Genomic DNA, 20,298 nt, shown 5'->3' with positions numbered 1-20,298 from the left:
TCTCTCTCTAAAGCGTTAGTTTTACGCTCGTCGTCCCCGAGAGACGTGATAAGGAAAAAAAAGACGAGGGGAAGGAGGAAGGAGAAAGAAAGAGGAAAAATAAGAAGACTCAAACTTGAAGTCGCGTTATGAGCATGAATTTTTATATTGAGATATTATCGCGCCGCTGCCGGGAAGGGAAAATAAAAACGAAGTTTCGTTTCGCGACCATAATGACGTACGTTCGTGCGTATCATCGCCGATTTCGTCGCTTCTTTTTCTTCCTTTCGTCGAGCTGAATGTGCAAGCGTTACCTTTAAGAAAGAACAAAAAAGAAGAAGAAACAGAAACTACACGCGAGAGTAACGACCGTTGAAATCGATCGTAAAAATTTTCGTTCCTCGTGAATTAAGTTTCTCCCCTCTTCTTAACGGTGGTTAGAGCCGTGTTACGCGAAACACGATGCTTCGTTGGATTACGCAACTCGTTTGGCAAGAATAGACGACCCGCGTGTACGTTGTTACACGCATAACACACACTGTCGGCAGAATGCAAGACCACCTCTTTATCATGATGATAACCTGCGACGATCATCCGTAGGCCGCGATGAAAACGTTTAATCATTGCTTCACGATGGCTACTTCCTGCCTTAATTGCCCGTTTGTTGACTTAATTAATTGTTTCTGGCGCAGGAGAAGTAATTTCTGACGTACAAAAATAGGCTACATCGCGTGTAACATATTGCTGCGTTTTCTAGACAACGTTCCACGAAGCATAGAGATTTTATAATTACGTTTCTATTTAAGCAAGTTTGAGTAAGAATATAAGTAGAAACGTAATCCAAACTTCTTCAAGACATCAAATTTATTTATAAAACTGGAGTGACTATTGTTGGAGATATTCTGTGCGGAATCATCGGAGAAGACAACGGTTTTTAGAACTTACTCTAGTTTTATAAATAAATTACAAGTTTCTAAGAACTTCTAATTACGTTTCTACTCGTTTTTATATTTGCTTTAAGATTTTTGATAGACCAAGGAGTAACTGAGAAATATTTCGTCGCTCTTAAAATTATTTTAACAACAATCGTGATTAGCCTACAAATATGTATAGCATATTATTTACTTAAAAAAATATATTTCACTTTTCCTATTTAAAAGCTGAGCTGGATGTTAAACGTGTCGATTCGTTTAACAAAGAGGCGAGTGATAAAATCGTAATAGTCGATATATTAAAATCTCTAATATAAATTGCTAATTACTCTATTGTTGAACTGTCCGAAAGGACACCTTCGTCTATTTATAACTACAGTTGTTATTATAAAAAGTTCAAATGTAACTCCGGTTGACGATTACAAATAACGGCAAAAATATTTTATCCAGAGTTAAACCTAGCAAACCAAAAAAACGTTGGTATTCCAAGGCACAATAATATAAGTCACTCCCGATTCAAATCTTCCATTAACCCATGTGCCGCTACAAAGGGATATCGGAATACTGGAAATTATTGAATCAAGATAGCAAATATGATAGAGCCTACTATTTGATGTAATAGAAAATGTTGGGTAACACAATAACTCGTGTTATATAATATATATGGTGGCGTACAGGTTATGTGCGGAGATAGGGACGAAAAGTTTTCGAGGCAGCGTGGCCGAGCGGTCTAAGGCGCTGGTTTTAGGCACCAGTCCGTAAGGGCGTGGGTTCGAATCCCACCGCTGTCAATTTCTTTTTTTTTTTCGCTCTTATAATTAACGATAGTCTCCAAAGTGTAAAAGTATATGTAAACTTATTTTTTTTTTTTCCATAAATATATCCGATGTCATAAAATTTATCAAATTCACTAACTACAATTTTGTTAGATCTAGGAAGATATCGGTAATCGATAATTCACGATGTCGATCCTTTAGGAGAGGATCATAGCGATAAGTAATGCAATTTTACATTGCTATGCCTCAGCGTAGCATACTGAGTATCAGTTAAAGCAATGCACACAATGCAAGTTAGTTTAAGCGTGATATGTAATAACTGTGTAATAGTATGGAGAGAAATGAATACTCTATTATTAGTATTCATGTTACAAACATTTGAGTGTTAAATATAAACTTGCATGTATTGTAAAATATAATTTGCTGGCTCAATAAAGCTAATAAACTAAAAACGTCGTGTACATTCTATCTTAAAGGAATAAGTTAGCAAAATATCGAAGATATAGTTTGTGCCTATGATTAAAATGGTTATGGTTAAAAATTTTGGTTAAAAAAGTCCAAAATTCAAAGGTCCCACCGAGATTTGAACTCGGATCGCTGGATTCAGAGTCCAGAGTGATAACCATTACACCATGGGACCTTCGAGAAGGGTTAATAAAAATATAAATCAAATGTGACCTTGAAATTGTAGGTTATTACTATAAATACAGAAATGTCACTGAGACAGGGTCAAGAATCGATTCGATCGAAAGACAGCACTAAAAACTACAAGACTCTTAATATATGTCCACCTTTCGTTAGAAACCAAATTAATAAACAATTAAATAAATAAAATCGTCAAAATATTTTAAGCAGAGGTGATCGATGCATGACTTAAAACGCCATGATTGATTCAATTCACTAACGTGTAAAGATATCTTTCTCTAAACACAACAGAAAATGTATCTATACATTTTAATTAAATCTTAAAACGTGTATGTAATTATGTTAAGTAGGAATAAAAATTGTTTAAACAAGATCGATAATAAACATAAATATCTGTTCTTCAATTTGTTCAGTTGAATTAAAAAACGGGGATGTAGCTCAGTGGAAGAGCGTTCGCTTTGCATGTGAAAGGTCCCGGGTTCGATCCCCGGCATCTCCAATTTCTTTTTTTTTTTTATTCTTTACAAAATATTCATTTAGACACAATATCCCATTATTGGCAGAGAAGAACACAATATTCTGCGAGTCGCTCGGTATCCAAACATACGGGACGGTCATATACTTGTTTTGATTACACTAGACGTATCTTGTACGCTCGAATCTATTTATGGCGGTTGTCAGTCGACATTTAAAGGCGACGGTCGTATACCTGCTTCGATTATAAATACGTTGTATATACACATTATGTTATATCGTTCAAATCTAATTCTGGCAGTCACTGCTCGACATTCAAAGGCGACAGTCGTATGTATACCTGTTTCGATTATATGTACGTTATATATACGCATTATCTTGTATCGTACTAATCTATAGCGTTCATTTTTCTTTCTTTATTCCTTTATTTCTTTTACCTATTATCAAAATAATAAATTACTTGTTCTAGTTAATATCGATTAATATTATTAGTAGCGTTTAATTAATGATATCGTGAATATTATTTAACTACAAGCATTATACTCGTAATATTTTATATTTAATGATGTTATTATAACGTACGCTTCACCTGTGAATTAAACCAATCAACTCCATCAAGATACATACATAGTACATCATTCAATTCCTGACGAGTTAAACTCCAATCATATTGATCAGCTGCAGAGATTGAGAAATTTATAAAAAATGGAGTTGTTCAGATTGATTTGCGAGTGTTTCATTTACCGCGTGCCTCTTTTCTCATTATTTCACATGCACGCTACACAATTAAATGTTAACCATGATCAAACACGTTTCGCATAGCGCTTCGAAATGAGCAGCAACTACGCACTTATGGCACGTGATTGACTTCGCGATTGCGAACACGTGCAGTACGATTATCGACGCGATGCAGCGTACACCGATGGCGAGACGAGTCACACACCAAACGAAAATACGAGTAATACGAGTACGAAAAAAAAGAGGAGAGAAAGAAGAATAAAGATTAGAGGAATAAAAAAGAATTCATATAAGAAAAGCAAGAGGCAGAAGAATCGCGAGTCGTCGTATTCAACTGGATGGCCATGGCCGTATGTAAAGCGAGAAGCATCGGGGAGATGATAGGATGCAAACGAAGCCGAGCGAAGGAGATTGAATGGTAATAGTCCTCGATTCGTCATATGCAAAAGTTTCGTATAAACGAGTGAAAAGCGGTCCCCGTGGTCGAAGACGGAGAAAGATGGTATCGTTTGAATTGCCGTGCTCATCGCGCGGCCGGATACTTCGTATCTGTTCGTGACGATAAACGCGAAGAGAATAATCGCGTGAAATATACTGTGACAGCTTCTTTTTTTTCCCTCTCCTCTCTCTCGCACGCTTCTTTTTTTCTTCGTGCTTCCTTCTCTTCTTTCTTCCTATCGCAGAGTATACAACGTCGCGAACCGGAGAGTATTAATCATCGTACTACGGAGAAACGACGCAGTAAGGCAGAAACATAGCTCGGTTGTAACGTAATAGAACCGCCGATGAGTTGGTACGGTGCAAGAAATACACACCGATGCGGGAATAAAGGCCTTGATTGATCGGAGGTAAACGTGACCGTTTAAATGTTGCGGCAGTCGGCTAGGAAAGAGGCAAAAGACACGGTCGATCGCGAAAAAAGATACGACCGTGGCGGCGGTGGCGGCACAGCTCGTTTCTTTTTCCATTGTTTCTAACCAACCATTATCCACCATGCAAATTCATCGGCGTCCACTCTGCCTCTGGCTCTGCGCGTTACGTAAATCTATTTTGCACTGCCGGTGGACGGTCGGTGCATCTCGATGAAAGAAAAAGGAGCGCGAAGTCATCGCGAAACGGTGACGTTTTGTAACTTGTCTTGTGAAACGCGAGGACCTTGAACAGGAATTCTAAAGAGAGGGACAGAGAAAGAGAGAGAAAAAGCTGGAAAATTAGAGAGTACCGCGTGTCGGATTGCGAACGCTATGGGACACACGCGAAGAAATCTAATAGAGTCGCCTAAATCAGCCGGCATTCCTCGCGTTATTCCCTCGAAAGGGAAAGAAACGGATCCCCCTTGTCGTTCGACCGTTATAATATTCTGTCCGGCAATCCTGTATCTATTTTATTCTGTCCCCGAGTCGCGGCGTAACTACGTGAAAACAACATAAAGAAAAAGAAGAAAATCACGTCGCATAGAGATATCGAGTTTTGACCCCGATGGGGTCAGCAGTGGAGCGTGTGACCATTTTGTCACCCTCGCGAAAATTTTATTTACGAATATCCGTTGATGTATATGGTGTCCGAGGTTCGCGGATCGACATAAAACCATCCTCCACGTGGAACATGGTTCTTTTTCCTGTTAGGCGTGCTGCAAGCTTCCGGCTGAATTTAAATGTCCAATTGAACGGGACGTGGATTTCTCGTCCCTCGATTTGGAGCTCTACACGTTGGGGTGTTCGACGAGACACGGAAACGTCGTCCTCGACGTGGTATGTCGGGTCGTTGTTCCGTGAATTCGTGTCTCTTCGAGGCAAACAAGAATTCGCGTCACGTAGGTGTCTCCACTTCGCGTGATAAGTCTCGTCGAAGAAATTACGCGTTAATTCGATGCTCTCGCACCACTGTATTCGTCGGTGTTCGCAACGACGAAAGGGAAAGGGTGCGAGCTGTTCGAGTCTCGATTGAATAGCGAGGGCGAATGAAACAGAGAAGAAAAGAGAGAAAGAAAAGGAGGAAAAAGGATTTAAAAGAAAAAGTCAGTCGGGTGTCCAATAGTACGAAGCGCAACGGGAAGTGACGAGCGAGGTGGTTAGAGGTGACTGCAGCAGAAATCCATCAGATGGAAGAGATCACGCCTGTCTCCATGCCCGGGACAATAACGCGGCCCGCAGACGCTTGTTTTTGTATTCCCGCTCTTCTCTCTTCCTCGCTCGTCCTTTCTTTTCCTTTTCTTCCTCTATTTTTTTCTTCGTCCTTTTTTCCCTTTTCCTTATTTTTTTCTACCTTCCACCCCGACTCCATCACCACCCCCGGCGCCCGATTCCACGCGGCACTGTGTTCCAAGCCGTGCAACGAACGGCCGAATGGGTAGGGGAGCTTTAAATATTTAGGCGGCTAATTTTCACGGAGGATTTTTAAGCCGACGAAGGAAAGTGAGAATTGAAAAGAAACGCGGTGACGCGGAGCAAGAAGAGGACTGTGGGCGAAATGTCCTCCAGACTGAAATAATAATAAGAGGCGCCAGCGCCTTTAATCACGATATTAAACATTTACGATTGCCATGGCGTCCTGCTCTTAAGACGGCTATTCTTTTCTTCTTTTTTTTAACGCGGCCCCGATCCGATCTTCCCTTCTGCACAAAGACGACCTACTCCTCCTTGCAACCGCCAACGCTCACGCCACCTCTTGTTTATGTTTACGTACCTTCTGATAACCTTACGCGGAGATCAAGCCGGTTCACCGAGGCTTCCTTCAAGATGTACACCCCGTGAACGGTGCAACCATACGACCAACACTCGAGATTGTTGCCACACGGACGAAGCGAAGCTCGGGAAGAAGAGGGTGGGTCCGTCTATCGCGGTTGTAACAGAGGGTCGAGAACGAAACGAGAACTCGCTCAAAGAAACCGTCGCTGGACGTTCGAGAAACGCTTCATTTTTCTTGGCTGTTGCGCCATAAGCCACGAAGATTATGTCCAGGCTGATCCTGACTGTATCGATGACAATGGCGAAAGGCAGCGGCGAATCGAGCAGACGAGAAGCTTAATCTAGTCCTCAGTTTGTTTTGCTTTACCGTGCGATTTGTCATCCATTGTCCGACCGAGTACGCTCGGCCCGCCATGAATCGTTATTTATGGTTTTCGCTTGATTAATTTTTGCCTCATCTTCGTGATATCGCGAAATTGTCTGCGTCAAGCGCAGCCTTTCGTGGCTGACACTCGATTTACGATTTACAAGCGTTCCCATTGTCGCTGGCAATTCTGTTTGTGAAAGTAACGCGGATGGTTGAAAAAATTTCCACGAACGAACAAAATTTTATATCGGCTTTGCAACTAGCGTTGGTTTCACTCAACCGATTGTTGGAATAAAACCTCGTTGAATTTAGTCGAAGGGATATCCTCGGGCGCGAAGATCTCGTTGGGGTGAAATCACATTTTTAAGCTTCGATTAAGGTGACGATAACGCGGGGCGATAGCCTGAGAAGATAGAGATGAATTTAATATTCCGAATCCGGATAACGCGATTTCACCGGACGTCAGGCTTGAAACGCGTAAGCATTATAAGTACGATTTCCCTTTTCTGCTCGTCGAGGGTTGGATTGCTTCGTAGCCGAGGTATTTTCGAGGTTGAACCTGTTTTTCAATTTCTTCCTGTCTCGCTTTCACGCTTCGACGTGTTGCAATCGAATTATCGTGACACCGGTTGGGTCGAACGAGCGAGAAACGAACAACGAACCCTCGATACTCCTCGAAGCATCGATAAGAATTTAACTGGTAACTCAAATTACATAATGCAAAGTGGTCGTCGATCGATGAACGTGGTTACACGAAGAAAGATGGAAGAAAGGAAGTTTGGAACGAGTCAGAAGGGCAACAGGAAAAAAATAATGCGAAATACCCCGATTCGCGGACACCTACCAAAACTGCTCCATTCCTCCCTGTCGTTCATCCCCTTTTTTTCATAGCAGACCCTTTATACGTCGACCACAGTATCGACAGGAACGGCACCCCTCAGCTAAGGGGTGGATCTTCGAAGCTGCTGCATTGTGCAACGTTCGCGCAAGGGTTGCTTGAAATACGCGCGTCTGATTTTTTTCCTTTCTTTTTCAACGCGATCACCGTCCTCTCCCTCTCCCTCTGCCTCTCTTCCCGGTGATCCTGCAATCGTGCAACGAAGAAAGTCGAGATATTCGTGTGGTAACGTGAGAATGACAACAGATGCGGTGGAATGAAATTACAAGTGTGCCGGATTCATCGTGCCCCGGCAAGTACACAGGAATTGTGCTTTTTTAACGAAATTGTTGTGACAAGCATTTCAACGGGCGACTCTTGGCGCTTGCTTTCTTCTCGATGCCGGCACACGGCATCCCCTTTTTGAATAGGGTGGTCTCATGACACTTTTACGGTGTCAAGTCCTGGTCTTCTGGGAACAGGGCTGGCCCTGCTGTTCGGTAATCCGATTTAATCGGCTCTTTTTCCTTCCTGGTACGACGATTCGTATGAAACTGTTGGCGAAACTTGGAAACGTCGATAAAACGTTTGACAAGCCTCTACGATTTACAAAAGGGGATGAGCATGTTCGTAAGGCCTCTGAACGTTTCGTCGAATACGAATTATGCACGTGAAACAAACGATACGATCGTGGAAACGTTGGTAAGTCGTCGGATTCGCTAAGAAACCCGTACGGTTATGTAAATACACGGAGACGAAAATGGTTGGTACGCGACTCAGTGTAACAGGATTAACGGACTAAAGTTGCTCAGGCATAGTTCGTTGCCTTATCTCAGCTTCCCTAATTGTCTATGACTATTCATCAAGTCATTTATACTCGGCTCAATTATCGCTGCCATCAGTTACGAGACTCGAGTCACTTCGAATCCGGCTTCAGCGAAAGCTCCGACCATTTATCTTTACGCAGAGATACCCCGTAATTGCAAATCAGCTTCTAGCCCGTCAATTAATGATTTGTTAGCAAAACCATTTCTCTTCTCATTTAAACACCATTTTCTCGTTAAGGAAATATTTCAGATTTTTATTCCGTGTTCGAGAAATTGGATATGTAATTTATGAGATATATTTATATGTATATATATTCATTAAATATGAAAATTCTTTAAATAAATTGATTAATTAATTAGAATTGCTATACGGATGATAAATACGTTTAATTAGTGTTGGTATATATGACGAAATAAAAAACAAAAAATATTTGCTAAGTGTGGGGTTCGAACCCACGCTCCCAGAGGGAACCAGAACTTAAGTCTGGCGCCTTAGACCGCTCGGCCAACCTAGCATTGTTGAAATGTGTTACTGTTATATTGGTATATAAGGTACCTATTAGTTACTATTAGTTTATAATTTACACTAAATGACAACATATTATATGTGACAAATGCGTATTGTATAATTTAAAATGAAATTTAATTTTAACCTATGTTATGCAAATACAAATATCTCTGAAGAAAACATACAGTTTAACCTAGAATGATAAATGATGTTAAAAAAGTTATTTGGCACCCACAGCTATGGTCTAATGGTTTTTAAATTCTTATTTAAATTCAACGCCGTACTCCTTGATTGATGCAAATTTATAAATTTACAGAACAATAGATTAATTTACCGTGAAGCGGTAACGAACTTTCCTTTCTTGAGAATCGTAGAAAAATTACGGAAGTTGTAAAAGGCGAAGGGCGATTTGAATAATACAACCATTATTCACCCTCGTTGTTTTCAATGTTGACTAATGATCGACTTAAGAAAATAGCGCGCACTCGTAAAACTCGATTGCGTTCAGATACGTACGTTCTCTCTCTCCCTCTCCCTCCCACCCTCTCACTCTCTCTCTTCTCTCTCTCTCTCTCTCTCTCTCTCTCTCTCTCTCTCTCTCTCTCTCTCTCTCTCTCTCTCTCTCTCTCTCTCTCTCTCTCTCTCTCTCTCTCTCTATTATACAAGAGCGTACGTTGCGCTTTTATGCACGTCTCCCTTGGGGAACGCGATTGAAATAATTATGATTCAAGACACTTACCGAAACGGTGGATATACTTGGCTCGCTTCAACTTGGGCCGATATCATCGTCTACCTTCTCACGTAAGAAAGTCCAACGACCTGTTTCCATTAGTCGCTTTAACACTTAATACAGTGGTCTGCGGATTTATACGCGTATCATCCACGGTGCTTCACTGATATAACAGCAAGGAATTGTGTACACAATACGATTGTGTGATGCATGGTCGATAAGTCAGTGTATCTCATACACATATATGTTGGCGTCGTAATAAAACCGAATCGTACTGTCTGGACTATATTTCGTGTCGTAAAAAAAACGGTAACTTCCCTGAAAGTAGTCGTGTATCGTTCTATTCGTTGTTAGTATATTTACAAACGGGGTTAGGTTTGATGTCGTGGTTGATGTTGGGATCGCGTGCCACCACTGTCGTACCAGTCTGCACCTATCCCGTCGTTAAAGCATACTTCGCCATGTCATTAACGTAATCACTCTCCGTCACTTTGAGAACTCAACAGAATACTCGATATTTTAAGTAGTCAAAACTTTTCGTTTCACTTCCGACGTGATTGCTCGTGAATTTCCACTCGTATTCGTGTTAAAGAAGATACGATAAATCGTTTCACGGTCTCAAACACAAATGCATCATGCAGTTGGAGACGCCTAGTGATGGGATCTGAAACATTTCGAATTATATACATATGTACTTTGAAACTGTATATGTACATAATTATGTCTGTATACATATGGTGAAAAATTTGAATCGCTTTGAAAATTATACGAAGCTTAAAAGTCTTAAAAGTCCTGAAAGCTTTGATAGGTTTGAAATAAAATAGAATAAAAATGAGCACTGTTCATGTATATTACTTATTGAATAACGCAATCGTATTTAAAGTTAATATAGTATTGTATATAATATAATATATTATATACAGCTTAGACTAATTGTATAAAAGTAATTATATTTAAAGTTAAATAAGTTAATATGTGAATGATAGTAATGCTTTTATTATTTATTTAGTAACAATATGCAACTGATGTAAAATTAGGTTGTACGTTACTAGACACGCCTATGAACGTTTGAAAAATGTGCGAAACCGAAGAGACGCAATATAACATTGTACATTCAGTAGGACGTTCTTCAGAGGTCGTGAAACAGGAGAGTGATTAGTTGAAACACGAATTTCTACAAAAACATATGTGTTTTCGAATGTAAACACGACGCCACTGAAACGCAGCTGCTGAATAGATTCCTGTCGTCCGAATTTAGGTTAACATATGCCAAACGTGACTTCTTCAAAGAATTTGGAACCCACGCAGCGGGTTAGCCTAAAGGTATTTATTCTGAAATCACTTGCATTTATATAACTGACATTAAGAATTTCGATAATTTACACAGAATTCGATTGCGTTTCGTGCGATATAAAATAGTTTATATAGAAATCTGTACGTATAAGGAATGCAATTAACCGTGAAACACTTGTGAAATACATCGATGGCCAATAAATATTAATTGATTAATTATAATTGATCGAACATCGTCTAAATCCCAAAAAGTTCAACTCAAAGGATTGAGTTGGCTTTTTATTAGAAGGCATTGACCGAGTTCCTAATGCTTTTCTTTGAAAGCAAAGGTTTACGTGAGCTACAGAAATGAATTTCGTGTCGCGGTCGATGCGCGAGATGTTTTTCTACGAAAACGTAATTGACAGGTTAGGTTATCGAGAAATAATCATAGCATAAGAAACCACAAACCTTGGTAAGTGAAGGAAGGGCTTTGTATGCTAAGATTGATAAAGAATTTTGTTTGTAAATACTGATTACATGTAAGTATCAACGACACGCGATCGTCCTCAACCTATTGGGTTATCGCGAGAAAGGAACAGCGTACCGTTGTGTGATATTTTTTATCCATCTTGATTTTTACGCTATCAAGCTTCGTAAACATTTTTTATCCGTGACGGTATCATTAAAAACACGCAGTAAAACCTATTCGTTATCGGGATATTATGATATACGATCGACTTTTTTTATATTGCTGCGTGAAGTTTAAAAATGCGAATAAGAATACAGTATGCTCAACCTAACGATCGTTCAAAAATTAATAGTGTCATGGCGTCGTAACTGTCAAAGTTGGTATTGCTGTAAAGTATTTGATTCGCTGCTGTACTTTTTAAATTTCGAATTAGCTTTGTTCTGGTGGCTTTTCAGCGTTCGCAGTCTGCAATGGAAGATGTAAAGCGTGTACGGTTGAAAGTACGATGGGATTTCCGCTTTCTAGAAAATGCAGACGGAGTTCCACAATGATGTACGTATGTAGTCCTTTGACTCTGTGTACGGTTATAGAGAAAAATTAGCTTTTTGAAATAATCCACGTGTGTTATTGGCTAGTAGGGGTCGTTTCATGTTCACCGCTCATTGTTTTCGTCGTACCACGAGGGACTGCTTTTATGTCAATACTTCAAAGTGCTATAACCTACGTGGGGATATCATACGAGGCAAAAGTTACGTGAACCAGAGTCGCACCATCTTCATTATCATCTTCAGGTGTCTCCGTATGGTAACGTACAATTTACGTATGCCAAAGGTCATCTTTGTATTTAAGACTTCTTTAAGAGCATGCACGAGTCAGTTTCCTTGTTATATGCACAGATACACAGGTCTGGTCTTTGCACTTCTTATTACATATATTTAATGAATTAAATATAGTAAAGTAAATTTGAAAGACAAGCGAATAATTTACATGCAAAAAATAGATTTTATTAAAGATTCATTCAAACTGCTTATTTCTAACCTGTATAACGTTCTCCAAATTTTTTAATATATTTCAGGCTATGTAATAAATGAAAGATAACAAAAATGTTCTGAAATTTAATAGAAAGGAACTTCCATTTCATTTTTTATCTAGTCTGTGTATCTCTGCTTTTCATTACAATGTACAATACCGAGAAAAGCGGAACTTTGTGATGTATACGCGTACCGAACTAAGCATTGGTGGAGAAGAGCACTGTCGATTGCATCCGCCGACAGGAACACTAATCACGGGACTCGCTGTCTTTTAAGATTATTAAAATCGTCAAAGCTTCAACGTCCTCAAAGGGTTAATTACCCTACGGGATATTTATGGCTGGGTTGCTCTCTTCCCTCGCTCGCCAGGGAGCAGAGGCTATTAAAGAAGGAGCACGCGGACAGAGAAGAGGTAGACTGCGAACTGCCGCGGAAAAGAGCCTTTCTCTTCGTGTGTCATTGTCAGGGCTTGTAGATAGATTGCTCAGACGGTAATTGATTTCCTGTGCCGTGTCGAATAATTGAACGCTCGATGTTATACAGTTTTACTTAAAAGAAAATAATATTTGATTTATGTCTATCATTCGCGTTCAACGAATTCTTCAAAACGTTCCAATATAATTTGGAATTTACAAGCACTAGACTGTCTTTTGTATTTTCCAAGTTGAAAATCGCTTCCTAGATTTTAGTTAAAATATACATGATCTTTCAAAATAGTTAAATTTCACATGATAAACAAAAAGTTTCGCATTTGAAGTTCATTGATGAAGTAACGTTTAATAGTAGGTAATGGTACACGTAATTTCAATCATATTTTATTGAAATAATATCTTTAACAAAAAAAAAAAAAAAAAAAAAAAAAAAGAAGAAGAGGAATAAATTCTTCATAGAGAGAATGCAATCATTAAATTTCAACATACAATAACTTATATTGCAATTAATTATTTTTGTTCTTGTACTTCACTGGAAAAAAAAGGAAAGAAAAGCAGGAAAGAGGTAACGATATTGACTCGATACTCTTGATAGACTGGTATGTAATGGGCCAGGATGCAAGGAGGCATAATATATAGAATAGATGCAAAATGTAATGTTGTAACGATATCTCCAACGTATATATTCTGTAAGAAGCGTACTTAGACGAAGTACTTACTCGCAATCGCTTTAAGAGCAAGGACACGCCAACTATGAAAGGTGTTAAGAGGAACCGTGAACAGGCCAGCTGCGATAATGCACTCGTATAAACGACCGTATGCCTCATGCGGATTAACGCTCGAAGAAAAAGGTTCGCTTGCCGATGGGCACCATCGTTACATTTTAAAAGAGTGCTGTCATGCTGTTATGCGACCGGTGATATGATTCCGTTTGCATTAAACATTTATACGTGTTCGTATCCTTAAATCGCGAAAAAATAACGGAATACTAAATGCACGAGATTTCAGCTACCAACGAACGATTTTAGTTGTCCGGGAAGAATGTCGTGTATCGTTCTTGGAATGTCGTGATGGGTTCATATCGTTTCTTGAAAAGTCCTTTAAGAAATTGACTGACTAACGTGGTTGCTTTTAGTACATTACTTACTCACGATTTCATGCGTGTAATTTTTATGAATTTTATTAATCTAATGCAAGATTCGCATTTAATGTTTAAATGTGCTTTAGTGCTTTTATGTTTCTTTTGCTTTTCTTCTTTAAATTTCCATTGCGTATTGCTATATTACATATTTGTCTATTACTTCTACCTATTTGTTTTCCAAAATATGTGATAAAAATTTCGGTCACGTAACTATTTTTCTTCGTTCAAATGGCATCTTGTATATTAATTTATGCGCTCTCTGGTTAATCGATTCTTGGTTTAATTTCACAGTAGAGCAAGTTATACGATCTCGAGCGACGACATTAACGAGACGACGAATTGTCTCCTATTCTGTAGACGCGTTTCAGTATGTTTAATGCGCCACTAACTTCGGAATGACGTGAATTACACGGGTGACGTTCGTCTGTACAGGATCGTTCACAATGGAATCTAATTTTCGTGTAAAAAGAGAACGACGAAACCAGACGTATGTATTTAAAATCTGGATTAAATAAAAAACGAAACCCAAATTCGAATGTGAAAATTTAAAATTTGAATTTGAACTTAAGAGTATAATAATTAAAATACTGCGAGTGCAACAGATTTCTCGAATCAATAAACAATCTGAATTTAAAAATATAAAAATTAAGATACAACAAATATGTGGGATTTCGAAATTAATAAATAAACTGGCTTTCTTTTGGATGTCGAAGCATATAAATTAAAATACAATGGACATCAGTTTCCAACTGAATAAGCAAACCGAACGTATAACAGCATGGCATCAACATTTGCAATGGAAAGTATCGTCGATGATTAACAATATTACTGATAAATTTGTAGCAGCGTACAAATATCTTAACGACACGTATTGCTAAATTATACTCGTATACTTTCTCATTTGCCGGAAAGACTAAAAAACACTTTTTTCTTATCACACGCCTCAGTTTGCAGCAACCTGTAAGCGCATATTCAAAGCTGCCATTTCCAAGAAAGGTTTCCCTTATCGCAGCGAGCAAGAGATGCCGGTCGACATAACGTTTGGAACCCTCGTCCGTCGTACTAAACGTTCCTAAATGAATCGTTAATCGTTAACGGCGTGGCGTTACGACTCTCAGGCTCGCTTATAAACCGGAAATTCGTTGGTCGAATGTCCAACTGTCCAAATCGTTCGGCAGCGAAGCTCTTCCGGTCAATAAAGTCAGGCCTCGTTTATTGCTAAAAGAGACCTAGCAGGTCCTGGTTGTTTCTGACCCATCATTAAAGCGTACGTTAAGCGCACTGTTTTTTCATTTCGTTAAATTGTTCCGACCTCTGCCCCCTCGACGCCGGTTCTCTCGCTTCTCTATATGTAATCATTTCTGGTTCCCGGTTCCACCGAGCGAGACTCGTAGGATCGTCGAAAGGTTGTAAACGGTCGCTCATCCAATACGGAATGTCGACTACGAACGGAATAGCCCGGATTCCTGACTTTATTAAGCCTTCGGTTTATGCGGGACATTTTGAACGTTGACCCACGTGCAGCATCGGAAACAAAGCCTACGCGGCTCGGAGAAGCTACGAGTTCGACTTGGATTTTCACGAGGAGCATAAAAGCGTACGCGGGGTTGACCCGCGATGATAAAAACGATTACACTCGAGCAAACGGCCTGCTCATTTAATCGTCGTAGTTAACGCGTCTCACGGTATGGTTTCACGGATGAAATTCGCCGTGACAGACTAACGTTTGTCGGTTAATTCTTCTTTTTTTTTTTTGCGTTTGCATATGGTGTAAAAAAGAAAGATAAAATTAGAAAATTACGCTGAAACCGCAAAGCGTGACAATTCGATTCATTTGCACGCTTGTGCAACGAAGAAGAGACTTTAATGCTATTTATGAGACACAGAAGTCTCGTAGATTTATAGTATTCTATATTGTACATGATATTTTATGGAATAACGGACAATATGAGTATATTGTGCGACAGGTTTATAGGTTTATTAGCTCTTTCATATGGCAGAAGAAAATTCTAACTTGGTTTTTGCGTCTCCGAACCCCTTGGCTTTTTTGCGCCCTTTCGGCTATCCAGTGGATGCAAGCACATTTAACCCGGTCGCGCCCCAAATAATCGTAAAATTTGATAATTAAATTTAATCGCACCTCTTTAATGGTCCTTCGTCGTTGCCATTGTGTTCGTCCACACAGCGTTTACTGCGATGCTCGATTACACGAAGCTTTGAAACATATGCTTTATATACCTCGTCTTCGAACGATGATACGCCATTAAGTTTCTGACACGTCATTAACTTCGTTAGTGCTTACGACGTAAGCCGTTGGAGCAACGTGAACTCGCCTAAATCGAAACCATTGCTTCATCGCGATAAAAATTCTCGTAATCGTAACGTTGGAATATTTCTGTTTTCATCTTTATTTCGTAGCGAATTGAACGCGGTACGGTCTCAACTAACATCTCTTAAAATAGAAGCTATCAGGAACGCAGTTCCTAGTGTACGTTATTAATGTATCATATTATAGTCGGTATTCCATTAGACGGTGTCGGTCGTTGATACAGCGGCAACGTATATTTTCTATGGTATTGGTCATTCGTCTTGAAACACGCGGTCATCGCGCAAGTTGTCGCGACTCAAAGCAGGTTTCGATTAACCGACGCGACGTCTCGTTGATCCTCGTGAAAAATACGATTGAAATTGCGTGTTCGTTTCTTGCATGCTGTTTCACCATGGTTAGCTGCTTTTTTATGCGGGAAATGAAAGCAGCGTGAAAGGGGATATCCGTTTAAAGCTTGTTGGCAGAAACGAGAAAAGTAAAAGAAAGAGAATAAACGAGAAAGAAAAAGAAGGGGAAAAGAAACGATACGTCCGGAACGCAATTTGTACTGTGTCATACAGTCAGAGGTCGTTGTATTAACAACGCGACAGAAAACTTATCGCAACGCTTAAAAGCACTAGCCTGAGTATTAAGCGTCGCGATACTACTCGAGCAATCTTGTCTTGCTAAATGCTAGAGTGCACGTAATTCCATGGAAGATATTGGATAACCCTCGAGTGCATCGTCGACCGTAAACGGGCACCGGGAGGGTTAACTACGTGGAATATATCTTTATCGTCGGTGAAAACGTGCGTATCACGGTGATAGTTCATTTTCGACGTGGAAGAGTGCTTCATCGGGGATCGCCAATTAAAACGTCGTACTGCCAACAATGCCGTAGAATGGAGCCCGCAATTCCGCGCTTCATCGACGTGGGTTTTTGATGGCGGAGACCGCGCCCGCCGTCGAACCTCTGCAACACAACGGGTCCAGGATCACCGTGTGTATATACGCGTGCACACCGATATGGAAACGCAGCGTGTACCAGCCTGACGCGGCGTGTGGTTGTAAGAGTCGGTACAATGGAGCAGAAAACAAGAGACGGTCGGGACTTCAAAGTGCCGGATGTTATGGAGTGAGAACGCTACTGGATCCGGCACAGTCTGATAATCATCTCTACCAAATACTTTGTAATCGTTAATTACGGCGCAGCATCGACGACGCTTTGGGCAAAAGATCAGTCACTCGGTGGTGCGCAGGGGTGGTAGGCAACGAAAGAATGAAGGGTTTTATAGTCTTTTATATCGTAAAGAACGGCACAGATATATGTATATTTCAAGTCCTCTGTAGGCTTCAGATTCGGGTTCTTTTGAGTCGAGCAACCCCTTATTCAGCACTTCGCCTTCTTTAACCGACGGGTATTACCGATTATTTCTCGTGAGTCTACTTTCCCTCTGAATGCACGTTTTCCATTGCGCGCTTCTTAATAAGGTGCGCTTTGTATCAAGGGCTCGGAAGCAGCGACTTTTACGCCGGCGATAGGAAAGTTAAATATGTTCAGTTTTGTAAGCGGCGTGATACATTTTTCCGTTTCGACCATTTTGCGCTCCATTTAATAATTTTGAAGCTTTCGAAATTTGCTTTAGCGAATTATAACGAATTATAATTCTAACAATGAAAGAAACAAAGCAAGTTATTCAAAGTTATATTTCAACTAAAAGCGCAACTTTCGAATCAGATTTGACGAATGTTTCTTTGAAGTGAGATGAATTATAAAAGCGGTCTGTCACGACTTCGAAACATCCCGTTTATTTTAAACGCATAAATCTTCGTTCGAGCAAAAGACGGTAGTGATTCAAAAGGAAATAGTCGAATTTATCGTGGATATTTAAATCGTTGGAGATGTCAAGTCGCGGCAGTGTACGGTACGTCAAGTTGCGAGCCAGGATCAAATGAGGCGTCGGAAGATTTCGCGAAAATTTCTCTCGAACCCCAGCCATGAAAACTGTTCCTTTTTTTCCTGCCGAAGGGGCGTAACGCTCGGGTAAATGAAGCGCACTGGAAAAGGAATCGCCGGAGGAGAGAAAGGCTCTGCTAAATATTCGAATGCTCGAGTGCATTCAAAGTGGTGCTTAGGCTCGGTACGCGGCTATCATTCTCCGCTATATTTTAAATCTTTCTATGCGTGCATTGTCTTTTATCACACGTATATTTCAAGCCATTTCTTTGACGTATATATATCTCCGTGTAAAATGCGAGGAATAAGCATCGTAAGTACATTTCATTCTCCTTTCTGGTAGAACGAATCGTTTCATTAAGTTGACTGATTTAATTACCACTTATAAACGCGCAGTATTTATTATGATGATGTAAAGCGTGAATAATTATACCCTGGTTCTCTGAATGTTACAAGGTTTGTGCGTATGAAGTGTAATTTTTTAATTGCCTGTAGTTTCTTTGATGTGTCGTACAGTTGATCGGAGTGATTTATTTGCACTTGGTTTTATCAATCAATTTCACAGCTTCATTTTGCATATCTCTGAGAATTATTGTAGTATCGCGGACAAGGGACCTGGGGGGTGTCGGGCGAATTATAAACAAGCGGTTGCGGAGTATGTGCGTGATGCAGCTAAGACAAAAGACAAAGGGTTGCTAAGGGACGATAAACGAATTAACAGCATTGTGAGTTGAGAAGTCAAAGAGTGCGAATTGTGTTGTCGAGGTAGTGTTGCTAGCGTTGTCGAGAGAGTGTGGTCCGCGTGAGAGAGAGCGTTGGATCCGCGGTAACGAGAGTTGCTAATTAACTATCTAGTTGTCTTAATTATAGTACGTTATTGTACGGAATTAAACAATTCCTCTAATATATATCCAATGTTATATAAAACAATCACATGAGCCTTTTGACTATTTATAACGGTCAATCGAGATTTTGATGTTTTCGTTATAATTCTCTTAACGTTGAATATATGCGACTTATAGCAAATTTCGTCTTCTTCGATGCTTTTAATTTTTAAGGGTAGGACAAAATTTAATAGATCGCGTTGGATCATCAGATTCTAATTTCCAGTAGACGATACTTTATATGCACCGATCTAGTATGTCCTTAATTTCATCGGTAGTTTTCCTTGGAAAAATTCCAATGCACGTAACACGATTCGGTAGAAGAAAACGAACTCCTCAGTAAACTTTATGTTTTCTTGTTTGCCTTCCACCTCGGTTATTACTTACCAGCAAGGATAATTATTATGAGTCGGCCCCTTCGAGTATCTCGAAAACGGTGTAACTTGCGGTCGAAGCTTCCGAGTTTCGCGCGTGCGTTAATCGTAATCGCTTCTCGGAAGATTTCGCCCTATGGCCAAGGCGTGTCGTCTTCGTTGCTCGTTTCTTTGTTTCGTATCGTCCATTAACCGCGAGTGGGCTCGTGCCGTGCTGACCACACCAGGAAATGAAGACGAGTTATCATCATCGTCTGGAAATTACCGTAGTGCGGTGTGTACAACCCTGTCGCTAATAAGAGCAACGTAAAACGGCGTGGAACGGGCGGAGGGGTAGAGGAGGGAAGGGTGGAATAGGCCGAAGAAACGTCATAAAATCTGAGCAACCACAAAAACCGCAGCGTTGCACCGCTCTAGGTTCAAGTAGCAAGTTCAGTGGCCTTGATAGGCGTTACAGCAATGTACTCACTGCGGCTCGTACTCTTTCGAACACGGTATAAGTCGCAGGTGTGTAGGTTTAAAACGAGCCTGTTAATCGCCCGGAAAACTATTAGATGCCTATTTCTTTTAATCCTACTTAAAGATGAGTACTACGGTAATAAATTGTATGCTTTATTTCGCGTAGCTTTTATCACCAATTAAAACATGTACTTATCGAGGCATCGTTTCGCAACTTTACCAGTTGTGCACGTTTGAAAACGTGTTCGATATTATGTTCGTGGAAAAAAGAAAGAGAAAAATGAAAAGAAACGAAGGGATCGAAGTGTTTATCTGGTGTCTTAATGAATGAAAATGTTACGAGGTGAACTGTATCTCCCACGATCGTGGCTATTCTTACGGCCCTGACGCCTTAAGTCACGATGCATGTATGCGTGTCCGGAAGGTGGT

The 20,298-nt window shown here is 40.1% G+C and overlaps 1 long non-coding RNA gene and 4 other non-coding genes across 5 annotated transcripts; 3 read left to right on the top strand and 2 right to left on the bottom strand.

The window, feature by feature from the left end:
- The first annotated feature begins 1,622 nt into the window (after positions 1-1,622).
- On the top strand, positions 1,623-1,702 carry Trnal-uag (transfer RNA leucine (anticodon UAG)). The gene has a single exon. It is a non-coding gene; the product is annotated as a tRNA-Leu (tRNA).
- A 553-nt stretch (positions 1,703-2,255) lies between these two features.
- Positions 2,256-2,327, bottom strand: Trnaq-cug (transfer RNA glutamine (anticodon CUG)). The gene has a single exon. It is a non-coding gene; the product is annotated as a tRNA-Gln (tRNA).
- A 432-nt stretch (positions 2,328-2,759) lies between these two features.
- Trnaa-ugc (transfer RNA alanine (anticodon UGC)) lies at positions 2,760-2,831 on the top strand. Its single transcript has one exon. It is a non-coding gene; the product is annotated as a tRNA-Ala (tRNA).
- Positions 2,832-8,734: 5,903 nt separating this feature from the next.
- Positions 8,735-8,817, bottom strand: Trnal-uaa (transfer RNA leucine (anticodon UAA)). Its single transcript has one exon. It is a non-coding gene; the product is annotated as a tRNA-Leu (tRNA).
- A 1,731-nt stretch (positions 8,818-10,548) lies between these two features.
- Positions 10,549-19,028, top strand: LOC139988753 (uncharacterized). Its single transcript, XR_011800202.1, has 3 exons — positions 10,549-10,863; positions 11,740-11,836; positions 11,923-19,028. It is a non-coding gene; the product is annotated as an uncharacterized lncRNA (long non-coding RNA).
- Positions 19,029-20,298: the final 1,270 nt, after the last annotated feature.

The sequence above is a fragment of the Bombus fervidus genome, chromosome 7 (genome assembly GCF_041682495.2).
Source record: "Bombus fervidus isolate BK054 chromosome 7, iyBomFerv1, whole genome shotgun sequence".
Classification (NCBI taxonomy): domain Eukaryota; kingdom Metazoa; phylum Arthropoda; class Insecta; order Hymenoptera; family Apidae; genus Bombus; species Bombus fervidus.
Note: the sequence above shows the minus strand (reverse complement) of the source record. Positions and strands in the feature narration are given on the sequence as shown.